The 14,191-nt window shown below is 47.3% G+C and overlaps 1 protein-coding gene across 1 annotated transcript in view; it reads left to right on the top strand.

Annotated features, from left to right (window-relative positions):
- Nucleotides 1-1,206: 1,206 nt before the first annotated feature.
- LOC119395950 (neuropeptide CCHamide-1 receptor) overlaps nucleotides 1,207-14,191 on the top strand; it is a 30,050-nt gene continuing 17,065 nt past the window's right edge. The window contains exon 1 of the mRNA XM_037662978.2: nucleotides 1,207-1,402. The gene's annotated coding sequence lies outside the window, so the exon portion shown is untranslated. The remainder of the gene's footprint in view (nucleotides 1,403-14,191) is intronic.

Raw genomic sequence — 14,191 nt, 5'->3', positions numbered from 1 at the left:
TTTTTACGCACTTCCTTATGCCGCCTTCGAGACGGGGCACCCCCTCCCTTTTCGCAAGTGTCTGGTGCGTCGTTCGACAGCGCCCCTGAGTCTGCCTCTTTCCATTCTGTGGCCGCAAGAGGCGTCCTTGTTCCGAGACGCAAATGAAAAGAAAGCAGCCGAGAAAAGCATAAGCGCTATCTGAGAGTGGGAAACAGAAGTCGTAATACGCGGTTACGTACAGCGGTAGCGTTGGTAAGCATAGCCAGCTCTTTCTTTCTTTCTTTTTTTTTTTTGCGGGGAAGTACAGCGTACTTCGGGGCATGGCCGGGAGAGGGCTTGTGGGGGGAAAGGAGGAGAGGCAAGGTCGTATAAGTGGGGTGAATGCGGTTCGTTGAATGAACGATTGCTGATGACCGGAGGGGGGAAAACACAGCCGGGAATACGTGAGAATGCTGAAACCGGTATTTTTTGAATAAGCCACTGGAATAGCCAGCTGGGGGGGATGGGAGAGTGACCGACAGCGAGGGAAGGGAGCGACTCGGTGACGGTCAGTTTATTCGCGCAGGCGCAGAGGTGTTCCGCCAGGTCCTTGGAGAGTCGCAAACAAACATACCAGATGAAAGGGGGAAAAAAAAAGGCACACGCATACAATTTCGCACATAGCAATAAAGGGTGAAGTGATAGAGAAAGCGTCTCTTACGGCCCTACGCAATGCATGGGCTCCTCTTCTTTTTTTTCTTTTTTGAAGACGACATCGCTGGCACCGCCTGCCTTTCACACGGTGGCATTGCTTAATCCCTCAATTTGAGAAAGAAGGAAAGAAAGAAAGAAAGAAAGAAAGAAAGAAAGAAAGAAAGAAGAAAAGAAAGGAAGGAAGAAAGAAAGAAAGACCAGAAATGTAGTAGCGGGAAGGAGGAAGAGACTGAGAGAAAGGGGACGGCGCCGGTGTCATGCGGTGAAAACCCTCGCTTTGGGCAAGCCGGCAGCGATGCCGGCCGCGGCGGTGCGAATTGCTATAGCGCAGTCGTAGGGGCAGCGAGCCGCCGTACGGTCGTCCCGTTGCGCAGTGCCTTGTCTTGACAAGTTGTACGTGCGCGGCCCTCTGTCGCTCAGTGGACAGCTAAGACGTCAGCTGTGTGTATTGTCTCTACGAGAAGGGCATTGTTCACGCCTGAGTTCGGTATGTGAGTGTGTTTGTGTGGGCGCGCGCTGGGCCAGAGACACTTCAGGATCGGGGTTGGACGAGGCCCTTGTGGGGGGGCCACTACGGTGTTGAACGAACGACACGTGCGGATGAGTTGTTTTGCCGAGGAGCGTGGACGTGCATGTGCGCGCGTGTGACGGTGAAGCTGCGCCGCCGAACTCTAGCCGAAGACTGCGTCCTTCCAGCATGCCACGACCTCCGAGGTCTTGCCGCATGGTGAGTTTCAAGTGGTGCCTGTCCTAAGTCGACTTCATTGACAGCTGAAGGAATGAGAGGAATTGGAGAGTTCTGGATGTTTGGCTCATGTTTGGGATCTTCGATTCATGCTTGGCGATTATGACTGATGTCTTCAAACGAAATGGTTCACCAGGATGACGTGTACTGAGAGCTCTTTAGAGTATAGGATCGTAATGATCTGCTTAGGTGCTGGTAGAATGACATCGCGTTGCATTGCGATGCCGCAAACATGTCACTTCAGCAACAACACCATCGTTCGAAAGCATCTCGAAGATTCGACCTTGATCTCTATCCCAATAGAACACGCGGCTCGACTAAACCCATACTTTTATGATTCGCAAATGACGAGTCCGTTAAATATTACGGCAGTTATACTGCAATGGTCATGCGCATTATTATCAATCTCACTGCGACTTCATATGGTAGAAACCAAGAAGAATCTCTCAAAGCCCCATTTAATATTCAATTTACTACTTAATTTTCTGTTCGTTTGTTTAATCTCATTGAACGAAACATTGCTGGTTACTCGGCAAGGCTTTATGGAGTAGCACGTAGCCTTGTAAGGAAGCGCGCCTAACGTTATGTATTCTGACTAGCTTTAGCATTTCGGACTGAAATTTACTTATATCTACATTCTACATTCTACAATCTACATTATATATGCGCACAGCCAAGCCACTGCCACCTGTGCGGTCCTTGATATTTACAGATGAACCCAAGCCTGAAGTATTTCCGTTTTTCGCCAGACTTGACGGGTGGTTTCACATAGCAAAATCAAACAGGAAGCGCCTCTTGAGAGCACTGTGTGTGGAGCTTCGGGTAAACTGCGTTAGATAAAATACACAAAGAGAACGTAGTCGGTGGCAGAGGGGTTCGAATATTCATTTGAAAACGCAGGAAAATTGATTTGACTCCGGATCGTACGTAGCTTATGCTTAGTTACATCGCATTTACGCCAAAGCTTGACATAGGCCATCGGCCAGGTGCGCAGCCACAATTTTTTATTTGGGGAGAGGGGGGGAGAGGAGAGGGTCAACCTCTCTTTGTGTATATTCGTGCGTGCGTATGTGCGTGTGCGTGCATATATTCTTTATTCTTTATTCTTACATATCGCCGCTTTGCCTCGAGGCGTTACAGCAGGGGGGTTACAAAGTTGAAAAAAATACATTTTCATTGACACTGGACACTTGCTGAGATGTCAGACTATTCCACTTGTTAATGGTTTCAACAAAAAACGAATTTGCATAAACGCAAAACTGAGCAGGGGGAAGAGATGTCTATCTTCAAATGCGTGTAGCTTTATTGCAGCTATGTCCCCGTCATTTGGACCGACCATCCGGGTATCTAACATCTGTAGGTTTAAAACCGCAGTTCACACCGCAGAGACAAAAGCACGCACACACGCAAAAGACTGACGTCAGCACGTCGCACATACGCACAGAAAAAAAAACATAAGTATATATGTTTAAATTGCCGCGATAGGTGGAATAAACTGTACGCCTCCGTAGTGCCAAAGTCGGATGACTTCGAAACTTCGCACTGAAAGGCACATTAGCTCTGAAAGGAACTTTAAATCAACGGCAGTGCTAGACGCGTTGACTGTGACAAACATTGATGGACGGTTTGTGCCGTATTTATTCACTTCATTAAGCGATTTTAACGCTATAGCGTTAAAGAGCTCGCTTCGCAGAAATTCTGGAGTCGATGTCGTTGGTTGCCAGAGAAAAAAGGGCATTGTCCGTGAGGGGAAAAAAAATCGAGATACATTTAAGTAAATGAATAATAATATAAACATTTGATTCGAGTGGGAATCGAACCCAAGTCTTCGGCGTGTCGAACAGCTGTGCTACCACAGAACCACGCCAGTACTAGAGGACGTTTCGGAATAAAACCCTATAGGGAGCTTTCACAAGCGGCGGAGGCGCTGTGCATTGTGGGTAGTCCGCCATTTTGAAGTCATAGTCAACAAAGCCGGGAAGGGCGCGTGTGCTGCAGCTCCTAGTAAACAAACAGATGTGCCGGCGCGATCGCGCATGTTCTTATTGTGAGGAGTACCGAGCATTAACTACGAAGTCAGCGAAGACCAGAATGTACGCATCCACGCTCTCCCTTAAACACCGCGAGTGATACAACGAGAAAATCCAACTATCCGGAGTGGACCCGTTCACGCTGCAGGCAGCCGACTGTGAACTTGTGACCACTCGTCGATGCCTCGGACACTCGCGAATTTGTGGTCTTGAGGACGTGATTTGTTACGCGGCAGCAGCTCAAAGGAAGGGAGGCCGTTGGCGGCCACAACTTCGTGACAAGCGGCTGGGTTGCTGCCGATAGCGGAATCGTCATGAGACAGGTAAGCTTGTAAGGACGTTTTAGATATTTATCATTAGCATTCTTTTGTAAGGTGACAAGCCTCAAGTCGAAGTGTGGTTCCTGGGGAAGCCTGACGGAGAAATCCTTGCCGCGCACGGCCTGAAACATCGCAGCGCTCCTCTTTTACGTGGAGTACGGCCTGCGAGCGCGTGAAGAGCGCTCGTGCACAGATGGCTCCAAAAGCTGGTTCCCTCCTGCCATGAAAAAACTTGAGGTGCGGCCCGTCGCCGAAATGGGCTTGTCGTCATCGGCGATGAAGAAGTGGCGCACCGACACTGCAACCAGCCAACTTGTGCACCGCAGCCTTGACCGCGACCAGTTTCTCGGCGTACTGATTGCAGCTGAGTATCGACCTGCAGTAGCGAGCACTTATGTGTCGTCGGTGAGAAGCAGCAAAGGTGGCGATGAGCATCAGCTATTCGAGAAAGGTGAAATAAGTTTTTTTCATGAACTCTTGGCAAAATATGCCAAGGTGTACAGCATGCTGCAATGTGCGAGCACGCCTCGCCGTTTCCGGCCATGCACGAGCAATGCTAAGCAAGGATTTCTGCGTCACCCTTTCCCAGGAACCACACTTCGACGGGAGGTTTGATGCGGGCCTGCGAATGGGTCACCTAACAAAAGAATGGAAAAGATAAACATCTAAAACGCCCTTACAACCTTACCTGTGTCATGACGATCCCGCTATCGGCAGCAACTTGCTTCATTCGCGGCTCGCTTACCGACCGCTTGTTACGAAGTTGTGTCCGCCAACGGCCTTCCTTCCTTCGAGCTGCTGTCGCGTTACAAAACACGTCCGCAAGACCACAAATTCGCGAATGTCGGAGGCATCGACGTGCGGGCACAAATTCACATCCACTATGCAGTCGGCTGCCTGCAGCGTGAACGGTTCCACTCCGGATAGTTGGATTTTCTCGTTGTACCACTCGCGGTGTTTCGGGGAGAGCGTCGATGCGTACATTCTGGTCTTCGCTGACTTCGTAGTTATTGATCCGTACTCCTCACAAGAACAACAAGCCTGATTGCGCCGGCACGTCTGTTTGTTTACTCGGTGCTGCCGCACGCGCGCGCTTCCCGGCTGGGTTGTCTATGACTTCAAAATGGCGGACTACCCACAATGCACAGCGCCTCCGCCGCTTGTGAAAGCTCCCTATACGAATGTTATGCAATGCGACGACTTTCCTGAATTTATGTATTATTGCGTGGCATATAGACGTAGAATGGCAGCAGACGTCGAAACGGGAATTGCGCAACGAGTGGCTGGTTTAAAGGCTCACACATTAAAAAGCGCTCAGGCGTAATTGACCATCAGCAGCAGCCATAGCATCAACAAAGTGTGCAACGGCGCAGCTGGCTGTGCGTGTTGCCCTACAGGAGCGTATAGTGGATACTATATACGCCCATTCGCGGAAAGAATTGTAGCGTATAGTGCGCACTTCGCAGCTGAACTTGGACTATCCATTCTAGAATAGTATGAAACGGCCAATGTTGCGCGCAGAGACGTTCCTTTCTTTGCGGCACCGTTCAGCTGTATACCGAGAAGCGAAGTTAGCGATTGAGAAGGAGATGCGAACACTGTCCGATTACTCTGTCGCGTTCTACTCTTGAAGGAGAAGCTCTAGCCTCCTCCAAGTTTTTGTCCGGTCCCTGGACTGCAACATTGAGGTTGAGCGCGCGATCTTTGCGAGAATTTTCTTATTAACGCGCCTTATGCCACACCTGGCTTGCATAACCGTTGTGGACTTTACCCCCGACGAAAGGGCAGCCTCGCAGTTATGAACATTCGTGAAAAGCAGAACGGCTAGTATCTGCGCAAATCGATCAGCATGTAGTACATACTCTGTATAGGAACGGCCGTTCCATTGTAACTCCGTAATGAAAATGCCAGTGAATTGCTTTCAGCAACTTCACTGGGCATCCCCGAATGCCTAATAACGACCATCTGAGCAGTCGTTCGCTGTTCAACAGAATTTCGCGCTGTAGTTAAGCGTTTGTCGCATTCGCCTCGCATTATACGATCGCGTTTGTAAACGTTTCGAAACGGCGTGCTCGTCATTTTAACATTTTCAATGACGGAGGTGCGCATTGCAAAAGCGCAGACAACCATAGAAGTAAAACAAACATATATTTTCTTTAACGATTCGGCGAGGGAAAGCTTCTTTGCGACGTCGAGTGCTCGAGAAATTGCCAGAGCTCGTTTGTCGTTTCTCTGTTTATCTGGGCTCGAGTAATTGCCGAGAAAACTTCATGGGCAATTACTTTCTAAATGTGCCGGAGCTGTTTATATAAAAAATGATTGCGCTTCGATCGCACTCATTGGTGCTTGGGGTTCGCCGCTCCAGCTTATGCGAAATATCCTCTCGGAAGCAACAGTCAATGGCGGTGCTAATCCACGTTCAGTTCTGTTTTGAAGTTTTGGTAGCAACTATATGATATTGTAGAATACATAAAAAGGTTTCGAGTATTGTTTATATCGCTGTTGTTTAAGAGCTGCAAACAGATGGGATTTATATTAATTGCTGTGGTGTTACGTCCCGAAACCACGATATGATTATGAGGGGAGCCGTAGTAGAGGGCTCGCAAATTTCGACCACATGGGTTTCTTGAGCTTGCGCCTAAATCTAAGCACACGGGCCTTTAGCGTCTTGCCTCAATGGAAATGCAGCCGCCGCGGCTGGGACTCATCCCCGTGACCTTCGTGTCAGTAGTCGAGTACCATAACCACTAGACCACCGCGGCGGGTTGCAAACAGATAGGAATATCGACTTTACACAAAGAGCCCGCCATGCCAATAGATAGTCGAACTATCCAATTCCCTTGCCACAAGCGCCCGCACACGCAAACCCACATACACGCTGCGCGAACAAAGAAGAGAGTAAGTCGCCAGAAACAAATATAAAATGTACGAATACAAACAAACCTAAGCAAACCAGCGCAGAGAGAGAGAGAGATGAAAAAAGGCAGGCCGGGAGGTTAACCAGATATTAGCATCTGGTTTGCTACCAAGCACTGGGGTGGGGAAATATGGGCAAGAAAGGGGATGTAGAGGGAAAGAGAGAGGAAAAAAAAACGCACATACACACACGCATTATAAAAAACAACACACACAGGAAGGGCGTTCTGGTTACAGTTGTTCAGAAAGGCCGGTCGATCGCAACATGCTCGTACATTAATGTTCATATTCACCGTTAAAAAAACAACAGGAACTGAGAGGACGTTTGCTCTCCGCTGTCAAGAATAGAATGCTACAGCGTAATCGGACCGTGTTCGTATCGCCTTCCCAATTGCTAGCCTTGCTTCGCTTCTCGGTGGAGGCCTAAACCGTGCCGCGAGGAAAGCTAAAGTGCGGACACCCTGCCGGCTCTAATGTCCACGCATGAGGCGCGACGAAACGCGCTCACGCGGCCACACGGCGAGGCGATGCCGTTTAAAAGCGCGCCCGTGGACCCTTGGCGCCATCTCGCGGGTGGTGCGTCAAGCCGCTGCATGACCTCTGAGATGTGCGTACCGCAAACGCTAAATCGTGTGTATAAATAGCTCTCCGTTATTATGATACTGAGGATGTATGCGTATAGTGGACGAGCGGCTAAACGCATCGCGTCACGGAGCTAGAGGTTGCAGGTTCGAATCCTCGGTTCCACTCGAATCGAATTTTTGTTTCTTATTTCTTTATTTGCATCTATCTAAAATTTTCGCTCAAGGACAACGCTGATTTTTCGCTCACAACCAAAGACGCCGCCGAATGTGACACCGGAATTTCTGCGAAACATGCTCTTTAACGTTAGCGCGTTAATTTACGAGATTACTTGTATATGTCACTTTTCGAGTAGTCCTGACGTAAACACACAGTATACATAGAGTTAAACCAACCCTGTTGACACATGTAGGCATTGCCCTACATCTTTGTCTGCACTTATATTTGTTTCTGACGCCGTTTCCAGTCCGTTGAGGCTGTTAGTATAGTATCTGCTGCGGTTTCTCGTGCAGTTTTTGAGGATTTGCGGGATTGTATCTGAGTAGCACGTCGCCCGGACAATTATTGCAGTATGACGGTGATCATGGAGGAGTGTCCTATTAAAGGATGAATTTCGCCTCGTACTGCATTGACTCAGAGCGTGTAGCGAGGACTGAGCTTTCTGTGAACGCCTATACGCTAAAGGACAAGCCGCAAAGGAAGGATTATTAAACCGATAGACGCAAGCGCAAGAGGCGCTTATAGACTAAATACTTAAGAGTGATGTTATATGCACTGCGGAGTGCGCCGATACCGGAACCCGCGAAATATACGACGATTTAGAAAAATAAAAGGGCCCCTAAACAACTCCTGACAACACAAAGAACGCGCGCGTTATTCTCTCCCGGCGTTTTCCGTCGTTTCGACAAAGTTCGTGCCAGCAGCGTTCTGTTCACGTGACGTAACGAGGAAATAAGCTGTATGTTGGTCCATATACGAGGCATATCAGTTGTAAGTGGTCTCTTACCCTCCTTTGCAATGCAGTCGCACGCCAGTTCTTCCTTGTCTCACATGACTATCGTGAGCGATGAGCTAGTTTCGCTTCGTTTTGCACGTTTTTCGACTGCGCATGCGGATCTAACAGCGTGTAGTCGAAAATCGCGAAATCATGATAGGATCAACGCTTAGTGCTGACATTGTCCACGTGCTTTATGAAGAGATAGGTCGCGAGGAGGAGATAGAGGCTGTGCGAAGGTATAGGGAAGGCGAGGAAGAAACCACTTTCTCGTCTTTGAACTCGGTGCCGTTTAGGGACCCTTTCCAACTTCCGTCGACATAAGTTACAGAAATCCTAGACACAATGTTGCGTAAGCTCTCTACGCTTCTACGCTACCGCACTCTACGCTACAGTGCAACTAAGCAACAAGAAGCCCGCTAACTGAAGCGCCATAGCTCTGAAGAAGTCATCATTTAACTGTCATAAAGGAGCTTTCACTGTCTCAGCCGGTGCAAACCTGGACATGAAGAAGCGTTGTTCTTACCCATCTAGGGCAGCATGTAATTATGCACGTTCAAAAAGTCAACGGTCACCGACTGCATTTTTGTTGTGTAGAGTAGGCGCTTTCTGTTTACTATATAATCCCTTTAGACGTAGCTGCAGCAATGATAAATTGCTTGCCTTGTTCTTACCTACGAAACACAAATCTGTGGCTGTTGGGTTTTCGAACACTCGTCCATTTCTCTTCATTTTTGTTTTGTTTTGGTTCTATTCTAGCACTTGTTGCCCTGTGCTTGCGCCCACATCTCTCGACAGCTATGCATGTGCTATCTACTCTCTCTCCTCTCTTTCTCTCTGACTCCTCTCTCACACTGTGGAGCACCGGTTTGCTCTACAAGCAAACACAACTAATCCGGTCTATAGTCGGTAGGGGTTTCCCGTTGAATTGGACATTCAATATGCGTGCAGCGTAAGCGTCGCTAATCGATGTTCTCCGTCCTCGCAGCGTTGGCTTGGTAAACCTGGCACGAACGCCCGGGGTTTTGCCAAAAATACCCGCTGGGAAAAAACGTGTTCTTTAGTTTGTTTTATATTATCATCCTCAATGTTTCAGGGGTGCTTCCGTATTCGACCGTGGATTACCCCTACTACTTGTTGTTGGCCCTATATGCACAGCTCGGAAACTCGTGTTTCCTCGCTCTCGTTGGCAGCTTTAAAATCGCTGTCTCTACTCATGCTGCCCGAAGAATACAAGGACCATATTAAACTTTGCACGGATAACTCGATAACTTTTGCAGGATCTGCAGGAGCTGTGATCTTCCCCACGATACCCGAAAACATTCAGTTTAGAACGCCTCACAGGACAACATGGATAGTCGCATAGCTTGCGGCACTCTGCAGCGCACTTTGAATGATTGGAAAGACAAGAACCACATAAATGGGGCATATTTACCGATTCTGAATTAGATCTGCAATGTCTTCTAACTGGTATACGTCGTGGACCACAATACCAATTACTGCTTGACGTACGAAAACTGTACTATGAACTAATAGACAAAGGGCGTGATACAAAACTTCTCGGTGTTTACCAGACCACTGCGATATCATCGGTAACGAGTATGCCGATGATGCGGCTAAGAATGCTCACGAGAGTAGCGTGATGGAACCTATTCTAGTGTCAAGAAGTGACGCAGCAAAAAATATTTCGTACGCTCACCCGTGATGTCGCGTGGTCTATGTAGAACACACCCGCTTTCCTTCACATCCACCTTCACCGCCTGGACCTGGGCCTGCGACACCAAATTCCATCTGTACTACCCCGATCCGCGACGACCGTTCTCTGTCGCGTGCGGCTTGGAGTGTCCTTCACAAACGTCTTTGGCTGCCGCATCGAAATGGCAGACCGTGCTGCCTGTGACCGCTGCGGCAACGAAGAAACCAGTGAACATACCCTGTGTCATTGTCCTCAGTACAGCTCCAAGGGACTGTGCTTCCGCAGTGTTTGAGCGCGTGGATGACAAGCCGCTTTTTGAGGGAAGCGGAAAGGAAAATGAGGGTGAGGAGGATTTATGTGAGGAGGAGGCAAAGTAGGAGAGGAGAGGGTACACTATAGCATGCCATATGTATGGTGTAATATAGCGAGGTGGTGGGAAAGGAAAGTGAGGGTAGAGGTGAGGGCTGTTAGTGTGAGGAGGAGGGCCAAAAATAGCGTAGCCAAGCATAGTACAGCATAGCAAGGGGTTGCAAAGGGAAGTGAGAGTTAGGAGGAAGGGAAGGAGGAGGGGAAGGCCAACAGCTCTGCTGCTTCCTTATTTTTCGCACGACTATTGCGTAGCCGCCCCATTTTTTTCTAATTAAACGCGGATTTATATTTTTATTTCTTCGCTAAAGTCGCAAAAAAAAAAGTTTTGGCACTCAACGAGGCAAAAAAGCGAAGATGCATATGATCCCGGTCACGTGACCTCTTAGATGTGTACGCGGTTAATTGTCTCTGCATTATTGTTGAAATGCAGCACAGTTTTTTTTTTTAAATAATATTTTCCAACTTAAAATTGGCAGATACGCCCTCATATGTATTGAGCAGAACAGTGGCGCCCCCATCGCTTGACATGTGATTCGATGCTCGTGAGCGGCAGCATGAAAGTTGTGGATGGATGGATGGATGCTATGAGCGTCCCCTTTATAACGGGGCGGTGACATGTCTGCCACCAGGCTCGAAGGATAAAAAAAGAAAAAAAAACTTCCTTGTTTCATGTTGTCCTAATGCCTTATCTACATTGATTAAATCTATGTTATTATAACAAAAAATATAAATTCACAGTCCATCTCTCTGCCTCTTAAGGCAGAATAACCTTTTTTCCCCCAATTATTTATTTTTGTACTTTATCTCTACTTTTCTGCCACCAATACTCTAACCGTCTCTTACTTATTTCTATCGCGGGCGTGTTCAGCTTTCCATTGTTGTCCCTAAAACCCAAGGCTTCATGTAGACTCGTGCCCACACGTATACCTGGGTGAATATCGCCACATTCAATCAGTACATGTTCCATCGTTTCCTTAGTTCCCCCGCAGCATGTACATAGTTCTTCTTCGTTACTGAATCTCGCTTTATAACTACGCGTTCTCAGGCAGCCCGACCTTGCTTCAAACAGTAAAGCGCTTCCCCTTGAATTATCATAAAATCTTTCCCTCCTTATTTCGTTTTTTCCTTTTCGGTAGTTACTCAGAGCCGGCTTCTTTTCCATCGCTGTCATCCAATAAGTCCTCTCCGCCTCTCTGACCTTCCGCTTAATGCTCCTTGTTGCCATATCGCCCGCACTGCCAGCCGTATATTTACTGGTGAGCCTCCTAGTTCTTTTTCTCCACTGCGTGTCAACGCTTTTTCTATACAAATACCTGAAAACCTTCTCTGCCCATCTACTGTGCTTCATTTTCCTCAGCCTCTCTTCGAATCTCATTTTGCTCTGCGCTTCCCTCACTTCAAAGCCTGTCCATCCCATATCACCCTTCACCGCCTCATTTGTCGTCTTCCCGTGAGCGCCCAAGGCGAGGCGGCCCACCGTCCTTTGATTTACATCCATTCCTGATTGCACCTCTGACTTCATGCACACCACTGAGTTCCCAAATGTAAGCCCCGGAACCATCACACCCTTCCACAGCCCTCGAAGCACCTCGTACCTATTGTATCCCCATAAAGCTCTGTGCTTCATAATTGCAGCATTCCTCTTTCCCTTTGCTACCGATGCTTTCTCTTGTACCTCCATATATCTATCCCCCTCATTTACCCATACTCCGAGGTACTTGTACTCGCTTACCCTCGGTATTTTTTGGCCCTGTATTAAGACCGTATGGTCTCCGTGATCATTGAATATCATCAATCCACATTTTGTTGCACTAAATCCTAGTCCTAGAGCCTCACACTCCCTTCCGCATATATCTGCCAGTCGCTGTATATCATCTTGACTGTCCGCAAATAAGACAATATCATCAGCATAAAATAGACCTGGAAGCTTCTGCTCAACCATCGCTCCGACCTGTTTGTGTGACAAATTAAATCCAATGTTGCTACCTTCTAGCGCTTTTTCCATCCTCGCCATGTACAGCATGAATAACAGCGGGGACAAGGGGCATCCCTGTCTCAGCCCCTTGCTAATTTCAACGCTGTCCTTGCTACTTATTCCTTCCCATTCTATACAAACTGAATTTTCTCGGTATATTTCTCTCAAAAGCTGTACACAGTCGTCACCTATGCCCACTTCCTTCAATATATCCCACAAAATTTCCTGATTAACGTTGTCATACGCCCCGGTGATATCTAGATAAGCTACGTATAAGGGCCTGTTTTCTATTTTAGATATTTCTATACACTGGGTAAGAACAAACAGATTATCGTCTAACCGCCTGTCGATTCGAAATCCATTCTGAAGTTCTCCCAAAATATCATTTTGTTCTACCCACGCTTCTATTTTTAATTTTACTGCCTGCATCGCCAACCTGTATAGCACCGATGTAATTGTTAGGGGTCTATACGAGCGAATGTTATCCTTTTCTCCCTTGCCTTTATAGATTAAGTTCATTCTACTTTTTCTCCAACTGTCTGGTATTTCCCTCTCCTGTAAGCACTTTTCTACGGCTTTCAGCAGTGCTTCTTTAGTGTTATGTCCGAGTTCGTTAATGAGGCTGACGGGAACCCCATCTAAGCCCGGAGTAGTGCGCTTAGGAATTTTTCCTTCGGCCTTCTTCCAATTGAAATTCTCTAGTACTACATCTTCGTCGGTTGCTCTCCTTTGCGTACTTTTACTCACCGGGGGAATCCCCTGGGGGACCTTTTTAAACGAATCGGCTGTTATCTTTCGAATGTAACCTAGCGCTTCATATCCTTCGAATTTATTTCCTCCTTCATCTACCATATGTTGTTGCATTGTGACAGACTTCCTACCCAGCGCTTTTAGGTGGCTCCAAAATATCCTAGGCGCGGCCTTCTTCTTTTCGCGAATCTCTGTCATCCAGCGTTCACTTTCACCTTTAATTTTTGCCTCGACTAATTTCTGCACAATGGATTTTTGCTCTAAATATATTTCCCATATTTGGTTAACTTCGTCCTGTGGCCGCTTCTCCTTTTTTGCCTGTCTGTGCTCCCGTGATGCCTGACGTCGCATCTCGATCGCTTCCCGGATTTCTTTGTTCCACCAACTTTTTGGCTTTTTCTTTCCTTTCCAACAAATAGTTTTCTTCTCTATTTCCATTTCTTTCGTGATTACATGTAGCAGCTCACTATACTTCCAGTCTTTGCCTGGTAGTTCGTCTACTTTTTCCTCGACTCTTGCGGCTATATTTGTTATTTGTTTGTCATTTAGATACGAGCTGCCAAACTTTGATTCTATGTTCTTATTTTCAGTTTTATATCCCATTTGTAATATTATGCGTTTATGATCACTACCCAAGCTGTTAATGCCTTCTTCGTCTATTCTCATGTCTCTAAGTTTGTCATATATTCCTTCTGTCATGAGACAGTAATCAATGCTCGATTGCCTGTTTCCGACTTCCCACGTGATCTGCCCCTCACACTTAGGCCCCACGTTAACTATCTCAAGACTATGTTGCTCGCAGAGATCTAGCAATAACTTGCCATTGGTGTCTGAATATCCGTCAAGGTCATGAATGTGAGCGTTCATGTCCCCTAGAAGGATTATTTCGGCATCATGACCAAATTCTTTAATATCGGTGCTTATGCATTTCACTATCTCCAGATTCTTTTCTCTGCAGTTATTCCCCGTCCACAAGTAAGCTACACCTAGCCACGTTTTCTTTCCACCTACTGTGCCCGAAACCCATATGTGCTCTGAACACGTTTGTTTCACTCTCTCCCATTTTGTTCTGCTATGAATTAGCATTCCAACCCCCCCACCTCTCCTTTCTGATGTGATCCTGTTACATCCTTCCCAAA

This window comes from Rhipicephalus sanguineus, chromosome 6 (assembly GCF_013339695.2).
Source record: "Rhipicephalus sanguineus isolate Rsan-2018 chromosome 6, BIME_Rsan_1.4, whole genome shotgun sequence".
Taxonomy (NCBI): domain Eukaryota; kingdom Metazoa; phylum Arthropoda; class Arachnida; order Ixodida; family Ixodidae; genus Rhipicephalus; species Rhipicephalus sanguineus.
The sequence above is the reverse complement of the archived record's forward strand: the minus strand, read 5'-3'. Positions and strand labels throughout refer to the sequence as shown.